The sequence below is a fragment of the Dermacentor albipictus genome, chromosome 1 (assembly GCF_038994185.2).
Source record: "Dermacentor albipictus isolate Rhodes 1998 colony chromosome 1, USDA_Dalb.pri_finalv2, whole genome shotgun sequence".
Classification (NCBI taxonomy): Eukaryota; Metazoa; Arthropoda; class Arachnida; order Ixodida; family Ixodidae; genus Dermacentor; species Dermacentor albipictus.
Window position 1 is genome coordinate 515,281,024 of NC_091821.1, and position 16,724 is coordinate 515,297,747.

Here is a 16,724-nt window from a genome sequence, read left to right on the forward strand (position 1 = left end):
AAAACACTAGAAAACATTTCTAAATCAAACATTTACGCGTTATTAGAGTGTTGCGCAATTCAAAAGCGATAATAGTTGTCGTTAAAGTTCTATTTTTTGTGTGTCATGTGTTTCACTACAGCGCATTTGCCTAGTCTATATTTGAAGTAGTGGCTTAGCGCGAATCAATCTGCCTAGCCACAGAGATAACAACGCAGCGACTCAACGGCGGCGGCCGCCGTGTCTTCGCTCTATGTAGCGCAGCCCGACGAACATACGGCGTCGCGGAGCGGCAGATTTTCTGCCGCCCGAACTTCGTCGTGAAAGTTCGCTCCATGAATTCTGGCCTTTACACGAGTAGCGAAGCGCGTTTCCGCTACATTTCTTCTGCGCTTTCCGCACACGCAGAGCCATATTGCGGCAAACACAGAAGACCCCCTCCTCCCAATGTACGGCACTAGCCCGAAAGGTGGCGTGCCACGCGCGCATTGGGGCTGTGCGGGGACCGGTGCGAGGCGCGTCGCGGCCCGGCCTCCCTCTCCCCTGATGACGCTTCGCCGTGCTCCCTCATGGGCTGCAGAATCAAGCGTCCTTCCTTTCTTTAGATCACTATCTGTCTATCTCTCTGCCCGTGCCGATCACGACGTATGGCTGGCAAAGATCGTTTCCCCCTCCGAGAAAACGAGTTCTTTGGTTCGTTCCGCTTGCTCAGGCGCACGTTTCGTTGCCGCGCCGAACGCTGCGTTGCTCGACGCTCACCGCGTGATTGGTGGGTGCAATGTCCGATGCGGGGCGCCTCGTAAGTGATTGCTGCGCCGCAGCGCATTGTCTTACACCCCTTGGTGGGTCGACGGGAACGCTGTCGCGTTCCACTCTTGAAGGCGAAGCTTAAGCGTCCTCCAATTTTAGACGCTATGAATAATCCCACACTCACAGTATCGGAAAAGGTGCTTGTTTTACAATTATGCCCTTTGCTTTCGATTAGTGTTACATTTTGCATAAACATGCCCCCCCCCCTCCAGGCAGTAGTATTTTGGAAGGTTAAGGGTTCAGTAAATGATCATGTACTAAATCTAAGGTCAAGAGCTTTTCTTTACCTATGACTTTCGTCGAAATGCGACTTCCATGGTTGGCAATTCAACCCCTCACCTTGTGTTAGCAGCAGAATGCTATATCCACAGTGGCAGGTGAATAAATTGAACAATAACTTTGTTGTCTACAGATTTGCTTTTTTTTCTTGCCTGTGTGTACATAAAATTTGGATGAAGTTTGTCACTGAAAAAAAAAGAAGTTTGTTGCCCTTTATTGAAGAAATCGCATATTGTGCACAGTAAAAATGCAGAAATTTCTTTTAAAATCCTAGGTTGATATGGGGCACTATAACGTAAAACTATTCCAAACATTTCTATTCCAATTCTGCTATCAGCCTTCACGATTGGACAAAAACTATTTTGACCACCCCCGCTTCACCTGTCTTTCACGCGACGTCACGAAAACCGCGATACTTCCCCATCTGGTATGATGTGTACACACTGATTATGCATGATTTGACAGAAAAAAGAAAAACAGTTATTTCTGATTCAACCCCATTTCGCCATTAGCCCTCGGCTATTGGTAAAAAGTTTTCGGGCTGCGCACACTTCACCTGCCTGTCACGCGATGTCACAAAGCCGCACAAACTCACCGCGTCAAAGTAACGTGTACGCGATAACGATACATTAATATGCCGAACAAAGCTGAATTTTCTTCGGAATAGCCGCAGACCCTTTCCGAAAGGAATAAAAGATGGCTGACGCCGATCGCTGAGACGCTGGCTACTCGCACCTGCCGGAGAGCATGGGTGTATTTGCGTGCAATAAAAGTTCTTGCGTGGCCGTGTAATGTTTTCGACCACTTTCGGCACGTTTATCACCTCATTCTGCCAACACTTCTTTGCTGAGGGTCAGTTTTAGCGTTATTCTTAAGCTTCCGTTGCATGCCACCGCGATTTTCGACCAGCCACCACAAGCTAAGTAAGGGAAAGCCGACCAACCGCAGACGCCGGCACCACCCTCTTCATCCGGTTATCGATTTTCAGTGCACTGGCTCTGCCCCAGCGAATCCCTCTCCACATGAGCGTTCTCCTCGCCTCTTGTCAGCCAATTAGATATGACAAGCCGCTCAGTGTAGGCAATGTTATTTGTTTTTCAAGCAAACAAACGCGACCGCCTATGAACGAGAATAGCGTTTGATTAATCTGTTCAGACAACCCTGCGGGTGACCGCCCGGTGCTTGCGTCAGTGGTTACGCAGATTTGACGTCAGGAGATTGGAATAGAAACATATTGGAATAGTTTTACGGTATAGGGCCCATGCTCTTGCAAGTAGCATGGTGTTTTATTACTTTAAAGGTAGTAATCACAGTGGATATGGTAATATGGGTTTCCACCCTCATATATGTTATCACAAACTTTTTAGAATCTTGTATTATAAACACGTAAGGCATAAATATTTCTGCACGCTCGATCGCTGGGAACGTGCAAGAACCGTTTGTACTTAAAGGATTCAAAGATACACAGGAAGGGACGCAACTGGCTGACTTCACTACAATGTTTTGATTTACTTTTCTTCAACGTGTCGTCTTCTACCGCTTCATCTCCACAAGAACCGTGTGTTTGCCTGCCTTTCGCATTGTTGCACGAGTTTTACATGGTGGTTCGGGAGGGTACGTTGTCACTATGCCACTATAGGAGGCGAATAATTTACTTAATTTACGAACTGTAGAGTTGATTACCGTTCAAAGAAAAGTTAATAGATATGCCGTAAGGATGCAAACTCGACAACATGTTCAATGTTTATTGGTTTCTCTGCAAGGAAAAGCTTCTCCAGAGAAGAGACGCAACTTAGCGTGCATGAAATATTCGAAAACAAATTAACGACGCTTTTTATTCAAGCCACGGAGTTAGTGCTGTCGTCGAAAATGCATTACGACTCTTTTACAAGTAGAAGACAATAAAGCTGGCTTTTTTCTTGTTGGCATCAGGAGCGCTGACGTCTGGTCACTTCAGCCCATACGTTTTCTCTGTCAAATTTATTAATTGAGGTAAGGTAACCTTTCAAGATACATGGGGAAATTCACGCTTGGAAATCGGCAAGAAATTGCAACTGAATGGTACCGCGTTCAGCACAACGTTGAAACTTTAGATATTTTGCTGTCTGTCATTCGACCTTGCCGAGGTTGAAATTGTGTAAGCTGCTCAACAAAAGAAAATTGTGACGACCCCAAAAGGCCATGTAAAAGTGTACAAATCGCAAAGGTGTACGGAGCAAACGTGAAAATGCACTTCATTTGCGGCGTAGCGTGTCAACGAACGCATAGAAATGGGAGAATAGAATCTGCGGTACAAGTTTGTAATTGTACCTTTGCGCGCGTACCGAATTCGGCAATCCACATCCCGCAATGCATTTGTTGAGCAAGACGCCATTTCCCAAAACAAACCGGCAAAATAGCTCTCCGCGCAATTTCGAAGGAAAATCGCAGCGATCGCTGCGACGGTGCGACTGTGCAACCAACCGGTTGGTCGCGCCCGCAAATCGGGGGGTTGGCACTGCAACTGCGATTTTCGTAGCAAACGACGGATATCGCACTTCCGGTGCGACGAAAATCGCTTCATGTGAAACAGGCTTAAGTTGGTCGCTACTGGGAAGATGGCGCTAGTAGTAAACTGTCACGAACAGTTGTTGCCCTTTTTCGTAGCATCTGTGGAGTTCCGGTGGTGCGGTGGGTAAGGAATGGGAACGACGTGGCATTCTGGCGGCAGGAAATCTCCGGTTGCTGTAGACGCCGACTGCCCCAGTGTGAACAGCAGCCCAGCTGCGTTCACCCAAAACTTTGCGACGCCACTCTTGGCAGGAGTCAAAACTATGTACTGCGATGAGCGCATGCGCATCTCGCGCTCGGAAGTTGCCCGAATCAGCACGTGCGACTCTCGCGATTGTGCAGAACGAACGCTCTTGCATTTCTCGCCTATACGCGCTGCTGCAATTCAAGATGCCAACCCACACTGCAGCACTAGTTGTCTTCATGTCTGTGACAGGACCCTATGAATTAACCACTATGAAAACGGGGTGAGATGGTTCGCTCCGAAGGGAATCCAAGAGCGCAGAATGCCGACACAGCGCAGCCCTTCCAAGAAGGGCGTCTTCCGTCATATGAACGAATCGGTCGTAATGAGGGCCTATCCGTGTGAGCTACGTGGTTTGAGCAGAGATCCCAGGCTAGTGGCAGCTATGAAAAGCGGCCAAGTTGATTATAGTGAGCTTCTCTGAATGTATTAGTCAGAAAGACCAGTGTGAACACATTACAGCAGCAACGCAGTCGGTGTCGTCTTATGCACAATCCCACTGCTGCTCCGCCCGGTAATTTAGCGCAGCGTTCTAGATTTGATGCGTCGGAAATGCACGAGAGATGCTTACCACCGCTCGAACCAGCTGGGCTTCGCGGCAGTCAAGCCTGGACGAAGGCCGAAGGCCGAAGGTCTGCCGCTTGGGGCGCTTTTTCCTCCCCCCGCAAAAGGGGTTGAGGTTAGCGCTCGGTCAGTAATGTCCTCGCCGGCCGGCTGGCTCACACGGCCTTGGCGGCGTTGCCGCGTTGCTCTCTTTCCTCCCTTCCTTGCGCCTTCGACACCGCCTACTCCTACTTCGAGGCTTCTCACTGGCGTCTAGTCATCGCGCTCACAGGTGGGACTTTATGCGGCGGAAGGCCCTAGTCTTCAGAATCGGAATCGGTTTTTATTGAGGTCATTAGAGCGATTACAAGTTGCTAATATTCAGAAGGAGGTCGCGAAGTCAAAGACTGCAATGGGACCTCCTTAACAAAGTAAACGTAATGAAGGAAAAGTGCAGCGGTTTCAACAAATTTTTAACAAAAAAAATGACAGCTTTTGGTATGAATCGCATGATTGAAGAATTACATATGCATAAATGTCATGAAAAAAAAAAAACTCCGTAACACAATCTCGTTGACAACTGATGAAGTAACAGCGTAGATGACGTGACCAACCCAGTATAATTTGCTAGCTCGAATGAATATGTGAGGCAGAAACAGAAACCTAGCGGTATGGCAATGAAAATGAAGGCACCCTGAAAGAATGATTGTGACTATGGACTAGGCGTCAGTATTCGACAGAATGTAATCTTTTAGTTGTTTCTTGAATTCGTGAATTTTAAGTGTTTTTATGTACAATGGTAGTGTGTTACAAAATGCGATAGATGAAAAATGAACGCTCTGTTTGTCATAATAAGTATGTATTTTAGGTAAAATGAAGTTCCTATTTATTGCAAACCTGGTAATATTAGTATTTAATAGAGAAGAATAAATCAAGCTATCGCATCGTGTGTAATTGATTTGACGGAACAAAAAGGTACCTAGATTATATTTAGCGAGTTGTGCGACTGTAAGAATGGGATTAGTTCGTAAAAAATATAAGGCGCTGTTGTTATATGGGCTAAATGTAGTTATCCTAATAGCCTTATTCTGTAGGATTTGCAATGAGTTTAAATGGGTTACGTAAGTGTTTCGCCAGCAAATAACGCAGTAGTTAATGTGGGAATGAATAAACGAGAAGTATAATGATAGCAATATTTGATGGTCAAATATGTTTTGTGCTTTTAGAAGTACCCTAATCCCGTAGGTAATCTTCTGTTTTAGTTTGGCTAAGTGTTCAATAAATTTAAGATGTTTGTCTACTTCTATGCCAAGATAATTACATGAAAAACTTGCAAGAATAGTTGCAAGTTCGTTGGTGTAAAGTGAATACAACAAATTTTGTTTTCGACAGGTTTATCTGTAGCTGTGATTATGGCACCACTCCAGCAGGCTGTGTAAATCGCCATTAAGGTCAGATACTAAGGTTGCAGTACATTTATTGGAATTAATAACAGTAGTATCGTCTGCATAAAGTATACGTTTCAAAGAGGACAGGCGGTTGGGCAGATCATTGACGTACAATAAAAATGAAAGCGGACCCTGGGGCACGCCAATATTAGTGAACATGGTTTTAGAATTAACGCCTGAAATGGACACTGCCTGCATTCTTTCTGTTAAGCAATTTTGTAGTAACAAGAGTGCTGGGCCGGTAATTCCCAATGATTCAAGCTTACGAAATAAGATGCGATGATTTCTTTTCTGGAACGCTTTGCGTAAATCTACAAAACTGAAGCTGCATAATTCCCTTCATCAATAGCGAGTTTTAATTGATCAGTTAGAGGAACGAGAGCCAGTTTGGTCGAGTAACCCGAGCGAAAACCTTATCGGAATGGTGGCAGAATGTTAAACTTTGTGAGGTAATTAGTTAAACGTTTTTCTATGAGCTTTTCAATTACCTTACTAAAGAATGGTAATACACAGATGGGGCGACAATTGTACATTAAAGAGCGGTCATCTTCCTTAAAAGTTGGGGGGATCTTGCCTTGTTTTAGTTCTTGAGGGAAACTGCCTAATTTAAATATATGACCTGCTAAGAGAAATATGACTACCCAAGGGAGATTTACTAACACTGAAAATACATTAAATTTTTCACGATTATATATTACTCCTTGTTGCGCATCTGCAACTGGTAGTTTGCTGGCATGTAGGCGTACCATGTAAAGTTCTTTTGCAAGAGTTGTATGTGCTCTTATTTATGCTGCTCTTGTTGCGAGAGAATTTCAATTTTTTTTCTTAATTCTTTGGAGCCGCTGGTCGTCACTATCTTCGTCCACAAATGGCAGTGTGCACGGGCGAATGCGGTTCAAGGGTATGAAAATTTCCCACTAGCGTGTGCACTTGTTTACCGCGTTTGACGGTTTAGATTTTTCGCTGTGTTGAAACGCTCCGCAAACCTCTATTTTACATTATTCTATAAAATCTTACAGCGTTTTGCAGAATACTTGCGGGATGCGGTGCGTTGCTGAGACTTGCAGTGTGTAAACGAGGCCTCGGAATTTCATATCTGCAACATAGCAGTGCGGTAGCATTAGTGCTCTGATTGGAAGGTCACTGGCATATGATTGTACCTGTAACTTCTTCCGGTTGTTCACACACTGAGTAAATTCATGCATTTATGGCAATTGCCTCCGATCACGCAATCTTTCTAAAGTTCCTCCGGCTTGACGAAAGCAGTAGACACCAATCAAAGTGACTTTTGCTCTGGCGACTATAACGATTACGATACGGTGTGTGCCCATCATAGCATGACCACGTTGTTCAAGGCTACGAAAAAGAAAGAACCGGGCACTTGCGACTTTTCGGTGATCTTGTGGTGCCAACACAATGGTGGCAGTTAAATGCTCTGAACTTTGACGCTTCTGCCAAGCGTCACTCTTGTGCACCCAGTCACTGCACTCAAGCTGAAAGAAAAAACGTGAACAATCGCATGTTTGTCGAGCACGAAAGAATAATCTGGAATGCAGCAGCTCTAGGGATAGAGCTGATTTGTTAGGCAAGATTTGTTCACCTTGTGTGTGTCTGCAATTCCGGTAACGTATTTTTGCGTACTGTCAAGATAGCAGTTGTTAAAGTGTGATTTCTGCACCAAAGAAAGATTCAGCAGCCAGGGCAGCCTTCTACGCAATTAGAGCAATTTATGGCTTAGCTTGGCCTAGCTCTGTTACGAAAGCATCCCTCATAGATGACCGTCTGAAGCAAATTTGCTGCCAGTTTCCACTAAACGAGACATATGGGTTCCCATGTACGTGAAGCTCAACGACACTGAACACTGGTCAATGTGGTATTCTAAACGCAGTTGCGAAGTGGCACGCACGTATGCTTTATCGCCTTTTCGACGTACCGCCACTGCATCGCCCTTTTGGCGATCTAACAGCATCAAATACTTGCCCCTGGGCTAGTTGTGTCATGGTATAAAGTAAAATTAAAAGCGCGCAATAAAAGACCCGGACGACACTTAACACTACAAGTGATTGTGGTGATCTGCTATGTCACTCTATTTCTTGCGCTATCATAATTTTCCTTTCAACAGAAACAAGGCAGCTCAGTCGCCTTATGTTCAGCGTCATATGTAAATAGGCCTCTGTGGTTGCCTAGCCTGGCTGTTTATTTTTCCATCTTTGTCCGCACCATCGTATAGTTGCAGCATTGTAAATTGTTCATACCAAGGTATATTCTGATGTTATAATTAACCATGATGGTCCTCTGTGATGCGAGTAACGTTAAATAGAAATTATTTTGCAGCAGCATCAAATTTTTGCTAGCGCGAAATATGGAGTTAAAACATCCCACGCTCACCTAATAAGTCCGGATGGACATAGTGACTAAGAAAACACAAATTGAGTACGTGAAATAAACTATGAAACCACGAATGTTGTCAGCAAAAAGACGTCAAAATAGTCAAGACGACTAATTCCTTATCGAGAAGAGAAGCGGAGGTTTCACTGCTTTGCTTCGTCTAATAGCACGTTTTCTGGACTACTCGTTAGTGACGCTCCAATCATCCTTTTAGAGAGGGCCATGCCTAGAAGCCCAAATGATGCAATAGCTGCCCGCTATTGCTGCTCTTTTGGGTTACTTGTGCAGTAAATTTAAGGAAGCTTTTTTTCAGTATGGTTTTCCAAAGCAAAACTTCAGTTTTCTGGCCCTCCATGTAGCTGTGCGCAAGGTACCAAACCAGACCAGAGTGTCGTTAACCTCCCTTGCATTCCCCCCCCCCCTCTCTCTCTCTCTATGTCTGCCTATTTTGCTTAAAGTTAGTATAAGAAGGAAATGAGGCCTGCGCCCTGCATTCATTTCACGAAGTCAAGAAACTTGGCGTTCTTCAACATGTTCAAATTCTGAATATGGCGTTGACCTAATACGTTCGAGGTGGTGGTTTCTACCAGTAGCCGATAGCAAAGGGGCATAGCGCAAAAACGCTCCTGTACCACGCAAATCAGAAAAAAAAATATTCCGACTACGCCGTACCTCATCACGATAAGGGTTGAGTGACAGCCTATATATATATATTGTCACTTAGTAGTGACGGTGACGAAGGCAACAAAACTGTGACCGACGAAACTAACGTTTTATTGGGCGAGGCGAACCTGTGCCCACAAAAACAGGCTACACTCAACGAACAACGACAGCAGTGAGCAAAGACGACGATCGTCGAAAATAGGATCAGCTGGACAAGTGCGTCGGCTTTTATGCATCAGTCATCGATGTTTCCCGATTAATAGTTGGTACCCGCGTGTAATCCAGAATGTTCTACACCATTCGGGTTGCACATACATGAAATCAGATTACACAAGGTTCCGTGACAACAGACAGCGGATAGAGCCATCGATAACATTCGAGAACCTTCAGATACATGCAGGGCGTGTCCTGCGATGTGCGATAAGATTTTTTAGGCGGTGACGTGTCATCATCATCATCATCAGAATCATCATCATCAGCCTGATTACGCCCACTGCAGGGCAAAGGCCTCTCCCATACTTCTCCAACTACCCCGGTCATGTACTAATTATGGTCATGTTGTCCCTGCAAACGTCTTAATTTCATCCGCCCACCTAACTTTCTGCTGCCCTCTGCTACGCTTCCCTTCACTTGGAATCCATTCCATAACTCTTAATGACCATCGGTTATCTTCCCTCCTCATTACGTGTCCTGCTCATGCCCATTTCTTTTTCTTGATTTCAACAAAGATATCATTAACTCGCGTTTGTTCCCTCACCCAATCTGCTCTTTTCTTATCCCTTGACGTTACACCTATCATTCTTCTTTCCATAGCTCGTTGCATCGTCCTCAATTTGAGTAGAACCCTTTTCGTAAGCCTCGAGGTTTCTGCTCCGTAAGTGAGTACTGGTAAGACACAGCTGTTATACACTTTTCTCTTGAGGGATAACGGCAACATGCTGTTCATGATCTGAGAATGCCTGCCGAACGCACCCCAGCCCATTCTTATTCTTCTGATTATTTCAGTCTGATGATCCGGATCCACAGTCACTACCTGCCCTAAGTAGATGTATTCCCATACCACTTCCAGTGCCTCGCTATCTCTTGTAAATTGCGAGACTGGTAAACATTACTTTATGGCATATGACCTTATGGCATATGTTTTTACTGACGTTTCGGCAAGAGGATCGGCCTTCGTTGGAGTGAATGCAAGTCTAGTCGTGTGACAGTTATATATCTAGGCGCCAGACGCTTATCACTGTGTCCCACACCAATATGCACAAAATCAAGCCCTAGTCAAACAAAATGCAAAGCGAGTACATGGTTTCTAGAAAACACAGCCGACAGGCACCGTCACTACATGTAATCACATAATCATGCGGTACTAAAGAAGCACAAGCTGCACACGAGTAAAAGATGAAGGCTAGCGCTGTATTACGCACTGCAGCAGAAACCAGCATACGAAAACGCACTTATAGATAGATTTGACGACGCACACCAGGACAAAAAGGGGTGTATCATGCATTATAAAACCATTGCTTTCTATCGTCTGAAAATTGCAATAGTCACGCCCGTAGCATTAGTCATCATGCGACCCGTGCAGCTCATGCCATAGCTCTAGCTGCCAGCCGCCGGGCACAAATCTAAACTTTCTCAACATAGAAGAACGTCGTACAAAAAGCCACCGTAACCACGTGCACAAGTGAGAAGATATATATAAACTAGTCAATTTAAATAAGTGATACAGGTTAGTTTTCCGATGTTTTCGTTAATACCACCAGAAAGAGCGTTCAACATTTATATCACGTAAGATTCGCGGTCTAAAGTGTCGTGCTGCCTCACGTATATAAAGTGGTGAAATATTTATAAACTGGTCAATCTAAATTAGCTATGCACGTTAGCTTTCCTTTGTTTTCGTTAATGCCACAAGAAAGAGCGCTGAACATTTATATCACGTGAGATTCCCGGACTAAATGATCGTGCTGCCTCACGTATACAAACTGGTCAAATATGCATAAACTGGTGAATCTCAATTAGTTATGCACGTCAGTTTTTCGGTGTTTTCGTTAATACCACAAGAAAGAGCGTTGCCCGGATGTTCTAGTTAGACTGACCGGATAACGGCTCTGGCTTTTGGCTCAAGATCACTTGAAAGTCGCCGACAACGGAAGTTAAAAGCATTTCGTGCTTAAAACGTTGATTCAACCACAAAAAACTTTTTCACTTAGATGCAACAAAATCAATTGAAAAATTTGCAGTGGTTGCGCACGAAAACGATATATTTGTTCCCATGTATATATATATATATATATATATATATATATATATAGGAGCTCCGGAGGTAAAGCTTCCTCTTAATGTAAATTTCTTCGCATTTGTGCAATGCGGATAACGCATGCAGTGCGGATAACGCAAATATTCGAGGAACCTGAGGACTGCAGAATTGCTGAATGTTACTTATTAATTTACCGGACATTTGCAAGCCTTTGATGTAATAGTGCGTACATGTTCCAACACTAATGGTGCGAAGGGGCGGGAGTGTATTCTCTGTCCAAGCAAGCGAGGGAGACAGCAATTGCCACGCGTTGCTCAAGAAGTACGAGGAAGGTGAAACAATGGTCCCAATGTTGGCGTTTCATTATGGATGCACGTCCGGAGGACGAAGGCATGCCTCATCGCGACGACCGCGTCGTGTTATGGGTGAAGGTCTCCTCAAGTGGTTGTCACCACAAATAGTGTGCACTGGCGCGAGAAAGGAACAACGCAACAGAGACCTATACAGCCATTTTTCATGAGATATAATCAGTATTATTGCGCCTTTTTTTATTTTAGGCGTCGTCATCTCAAATTTGCCCTAGTGTGTAGCATTGATCGAAAAATGTGAAACGCTAATCCTAGTGTAGTACACCGCGCAGAATTGTGACGCTCTGCCAAATGGCTCGCAATTACGTTTTTGTATGCGCCGTCTCTGACATGGATCAAAAGCATATATGGCGTCGAGTCTACAGATTGGCTCGCTTCAACGAGGGTGGGTAGACAGCGCACGAAAGAAACACTCCAGTCAACAAGCCCGCACTTTAGCACACTGTTTGTCTCGATGTGACCAGCGTCGTGAAACGCTGATGCTGGCCTCCGAGGCATGATTTGGCTTTAGCGGGTGCGTCGCGCATGAAATTCGTACAATGACAAATTGGAACGTTCGTTGTACCCTCCTTTCTGCCCGTCCTCTATGATGCCGTCTTTCATCCCTCCATAGTCACAGGGAGAAACATAATGTTCTCCCATGGATTTCCACTCACCCCGACACCGCTTAAGCAGCATCAATTCAGGGCTGGTGTTTCTCAGTCTCGAGACCTGAATGTGAACAACAGCCACATGTCGTTGGTGCTCGAAATAAAGGACCTAATGTAATGCTATGACATAACGACACAACGAAAGAAGGACTGCACAGGTGCCTGTGACGTGTGCTTACGCTGTGAAAAGCAGCCGCCACCGACGCTTTTATAATCTTTGACAAGTCATCCGCGTCAAGCCGACTGTACGTTTCTATCGCCGTAATGGAGGCAAGCAGAAACCGAGAAATTTCATCGGAAGAAAAGGAATTTTGCTCGAAATTATAACGCGCTTTCCTTGGCTTACTGGCGGAGTGCGTCGAGGTGTACGCTTTACGAAATTCAGGTTCTCCTTGACTATCGAAGGCCTTGGAAATAGAGCTGCCAAAATATTTCGCCGTATTTGCGGTAATTTGTTTACAGTGCACGTTACTTTCTCTGTGCTTGCGTAGTTCCGCTATAATATGTCATTTGGTAAATAAGGAGTACTGAAGGAGCGCTGAAGGAGTACAGGACTGCAGGATGCACACGTAAGCATCTTGTAAAATGTCTCCAAACACTGCACAGCCCCTTTGCTTGCCCATAAGAAAAGTGGAAAATCACCTATCATGAAAAGGATCAGGCAAAGAGGCACAATCTCTCCAATGCTATTCACTGCATGCTAAGAAGGAAATTCAGAGTAGTGCTTGCTGAGCTCGTGTGTTGTGCATAGCAGAATTCGTTTCCAGCAGAACGTTCTGTCACGGCCCGAACAGCGTGTGTCGTCGCCTATTCCTGTCCTTGTTAGAACTTTCTGCTGGAAACCAATTCTGTTCTGTTAAGAAGAAAGCTGGGGAGTGAGGATCAATGGTGAATATCTCAAAAAGTAGATGACGTCGTCTTGTTCAGCAACACTAGGGATGAATTGCAACGGATGATTGAGGACCTCAACAGAGAAAGTGTAAGGGTAAGTTTGAATATTATTATGGAAAAGACAAAGGTAATGTTTAACAGCCTCCCAAGGGAAGAAATCATGATCGCCTATCAACTCCTAGAGTATGCTTATGAGTACGTTTATATAGGTCACTTGCAATCAGCTAGCGCAAGACACGGGTAACTAGAGATCGCTGCGAGAGAGGCCTTCGTCCTGTAGTGGACATGAAAAATAGGCCGCTGCTGCTGATGATAATGATGTCATTTAGTGTGCATGGGGTGCGCATAACAAAGGCTCGCGTCATCAAAATTGGGAAAGAGTTTTGTGAAGCACTGTAGAAAATTTCCAGCATGGAGCTGCGTTTCTAGCAATTGAAATCACATTCGATACGGAATGAGGTATTAGTTTGATGCTACGAAGTGTTATTCGTGTTGTTACATTCACTCCCAACGTTTTAGCTCGCACGAAATTATTTTTGTGCGTTAGGGTAAACAAAAATAGGAATATCCTAAGAGGGCACGTGGGCCAACTGACAGAACATCGTAGAGATCCCTTGCAGATCCCCTGCAGTTTATTTAGCACTGCACGTAACAATGTATTCGGAGCGCGCGATGTTTGGCCCTACTTCGTCCCGCGTAGACTCACTTCATGCCATTCTAATGAGGGCAGAGCGCGGCGCCTCGTGTACATATGCTTCTTGCAATGGGAAGAGCGTTGAAGCAGCATGTTAGTTTGTTTCTTTCCTTTGCGTTCACCCTACTTGTATGATTTGTTTCCCTAAAGTGTGGCGCGCGGGACACGCTAATGTGTACCCAACTGGCGCATTTTTGTGGCGTGGAAACATTCTTTAGGTGATAAGCTTCTGACGAAACGCTTGCCGGTTCTCATGAGTGGGCGGTCTGGCCTCGGAGCGCTATGTTATATGGTCGCAGTGGGAGCAGAGATGGGCAAACAAGTTCACCCTCGTCATCATCGTCGTCGTCTTCATACCATCGCCACCCGCCGTGGTTGCTCAGTGGCTATGGTGTTGGGCTGCTGAGCACGAGGTCACGGGATCGAATCCCGGCCGCGGCGGCCGCATTTCGATGGGGGCGAAATGCGAAAACACCCGTGTACTTATATTTAGGAGCCCGTTAAAGAATCCCAGGTGGTCGAAATTTCCGGAGTCCTCCACTACGGCGTGCCTCATAATCAGAAAGTTGTTTTGGCACGTTAAACCCCAAAATTTAATTTTTTTCCCACATTATCACCCCTCGTTGTGATGTTGTCGTCATGCCAGCGTCGCCTTAGCGCTCTCGTCATGCGTCCCAACAATATGCGGCGTATTACGATGCTTTAAGTAATCTTGCCTCTACGGCCAAATTTCCTAAACTACTTAATTCTGTCGCCTTGAAATGTTCGTTTTTGTTTAGTAAAGCAATGAACGGGGCTAGTTCGTGGACATTCATGACTGCATTGCGCCTAGTATAGCACTCACGGAAGTACTCGAAGAAGGAACGAGAGAGGGACGTACGCTACGTAGCGCAGACTACCAACTGGTTTGATACTGTTAGAGGACACGCTTGTGTACGTGGTGATTGAGTGTTCAAATGTAAGATATGACACGGTGAAGACATGTGACGAGGCGGTGGGCCGCAACAGCGGCGTTCCCCTCCACCCGTTGGCTTTGGCAAACTAGACCTCAGCTTTGATGAGCGCGATGGAAGGAGTGCTTCCGCACTTCTCTTTAAAATGCGCAGGCATTTGTACGCTTTTCCAGCGAGAAAGAAAAGTTAGGGGACGCCTAGTCTGCGCCTTTAAGAGCGGAACGCGATAGCACTCAAGGATACGTGACTCCTTGTCCCGCTTCCCCGCAACCGCAGCTTCATTATGAAATATAAGGACGCCAAATAAACTGACACACACAAGAGAACGGGACACCGCAGCTTTCTTGCGGATGCGCGGAGGCGAGAGTCATCTGAGTGGTATTGTTGCAAGAAACTGAGCTGGCGGCGCCTACTCTGTGAATGATTGAAGCGGTGGAAAGGGTTTTTGTGTTTGAGTTCCCGCGTAACAGAATTATGTTTTCTGGTATAATCAAATTACAATCCGACGCTATCATGTCTCTAGGTTGGGTTTTCGTCACACTTACGATTTTTCTGACGCATTTTACTTTCAGGAATTCAGTTAGTTCAGTAACGAGCCTGCGCCACGTGGAGGGCCCGCGTGGTTGTGGTTTGGAATTCTTTTTCGCGAAACGAAGACCAACGCAAGAAGCCGACACCGGTTCTCTCGCGACGCGGGGAATTTAACCCTATCGCGTTAGGGTGTCCGTCCCTCCTGTAAGGCGATCGCTTTCGGTAGAAAGCCCTCTGCAGCGAGTGACTTTATCTTCATGCTGCCTGTGGCTTCAACGCAAACGAAGGGCCAAAAACACAGCGCTCATGAAGCACAAGCCGCGCCCTGGATCTTTTGCAGATCACTTGCAAGTATGGGCCTGCGCGTCTCTCTTGAACGCGAAGCGGCGAAAACACAGCGCGCGGAGCTATCAGCAGTCGTTACTCTCTGTCCACATCGCAGATAGCTTTCAAGAAGATACCTACCGCGCGGCGATGCGATATACGCAGCCGGCTCACGTTTCATGAGGGTTCGACGTCGATGGATAAGGCGCTGAAGAGAAATGACAGCTTATGACGTCATCAGCGCAACCTGGCGCCGGCCGCTACCACCAGTTCGCATCACCGCAGCGCTGTCATTTGTTTGTACTGGCCGGATCAAGTTATATAACATCGGTAATGACACCGGTCTGCGTGGAGACGATCAAGTGGCTCATGCTTACGCATGCTTAGTCAACTCTCGAGGAGTTTCTGCGTTTTACTTTTAATACGAAAGCATTAGACGCCCCATTGCGCGTAAATCCGGCGCTGTAGTCGGCGGCCTGACCGAAAGGTGGCACCAAAAATGGCGGACGGCGCGACGACGAAAAAACACGTCAAAAAGTGCTCGGATTGACGCCAAGTTTGTGAGGTATGTTTCTGTAAACAAAGCCAATTAATGAAGTGAAACGAAAATTGGTATATTTCGATCTGGGTGGGAATCGAGCCGAGACGTCCGCGGGGCAAGATGGGCACGCTTCCCCGACGCCACGGTTGTCTTAACGTTGCGCCCGGTGCGTGCGTCATCGCACACGTCAAGTCACGGTCTGCGTCACGGCCTCCCAGGTGTCACGTGCTCTTCGCATTTCACCGCTGCTGTGTCTATTGTGATGCACTAATTTAATAATTTAATGAACACATGACATATACTAATTCTTATATTGTTCTCATTAGGCTAAGAGATACACGCTGTTAAAATTTCACAAGGCACCCCTAAGGATGACATTTTGATGTTTTCGAGGAGCCTGCTGACTATGCAACTTAGTGTAATTTTAGTTAAGTGCGCTCGCTGTTATAGTTTATAAAAGTGTGGCTCTCCTTGCAACAGCTGTACTTCCCCACAGGTACGGCTTTTCATTCGTCGAAATGACGTTTCAGCGGCAGCCTTCGTCGTGCCGTTTGCTGCCACCGTCGCAGTGGTTGTACCCTCCTAATCTGTAATCGTCATCAGCACATTGAAGG

General features: G+C 45.8%; 1 protein-coding gene across 5 annotated transcripts in view; it reads left to right on the forward strand.

The window, feature by feature from the left end:
- LOC135905979 (dual oxidase maturation factor 1-like) overlaps positions 1-16,724 on the forward strand; it is a 248,988-nt gene that overhangs the window by 135,289 nt on the left and 96,975 nt on the right. Inside the window, exon 1 of one of the 5 annotated variants that reach the window (XM_065437130.1) lies at positions 4,576-4,697. The exons of the other annotated variants lie outside the window; for them this stretch is intronic. The gene's annotated coding sequence lies outside the window, so the exon portion shown is untranslated. Of the gene's footprint in view, positions 1-4,575; positions 4,698-16,724 lie in introns of those variants that run through there. 5 annotated transcript variants of the gene reach the window in all.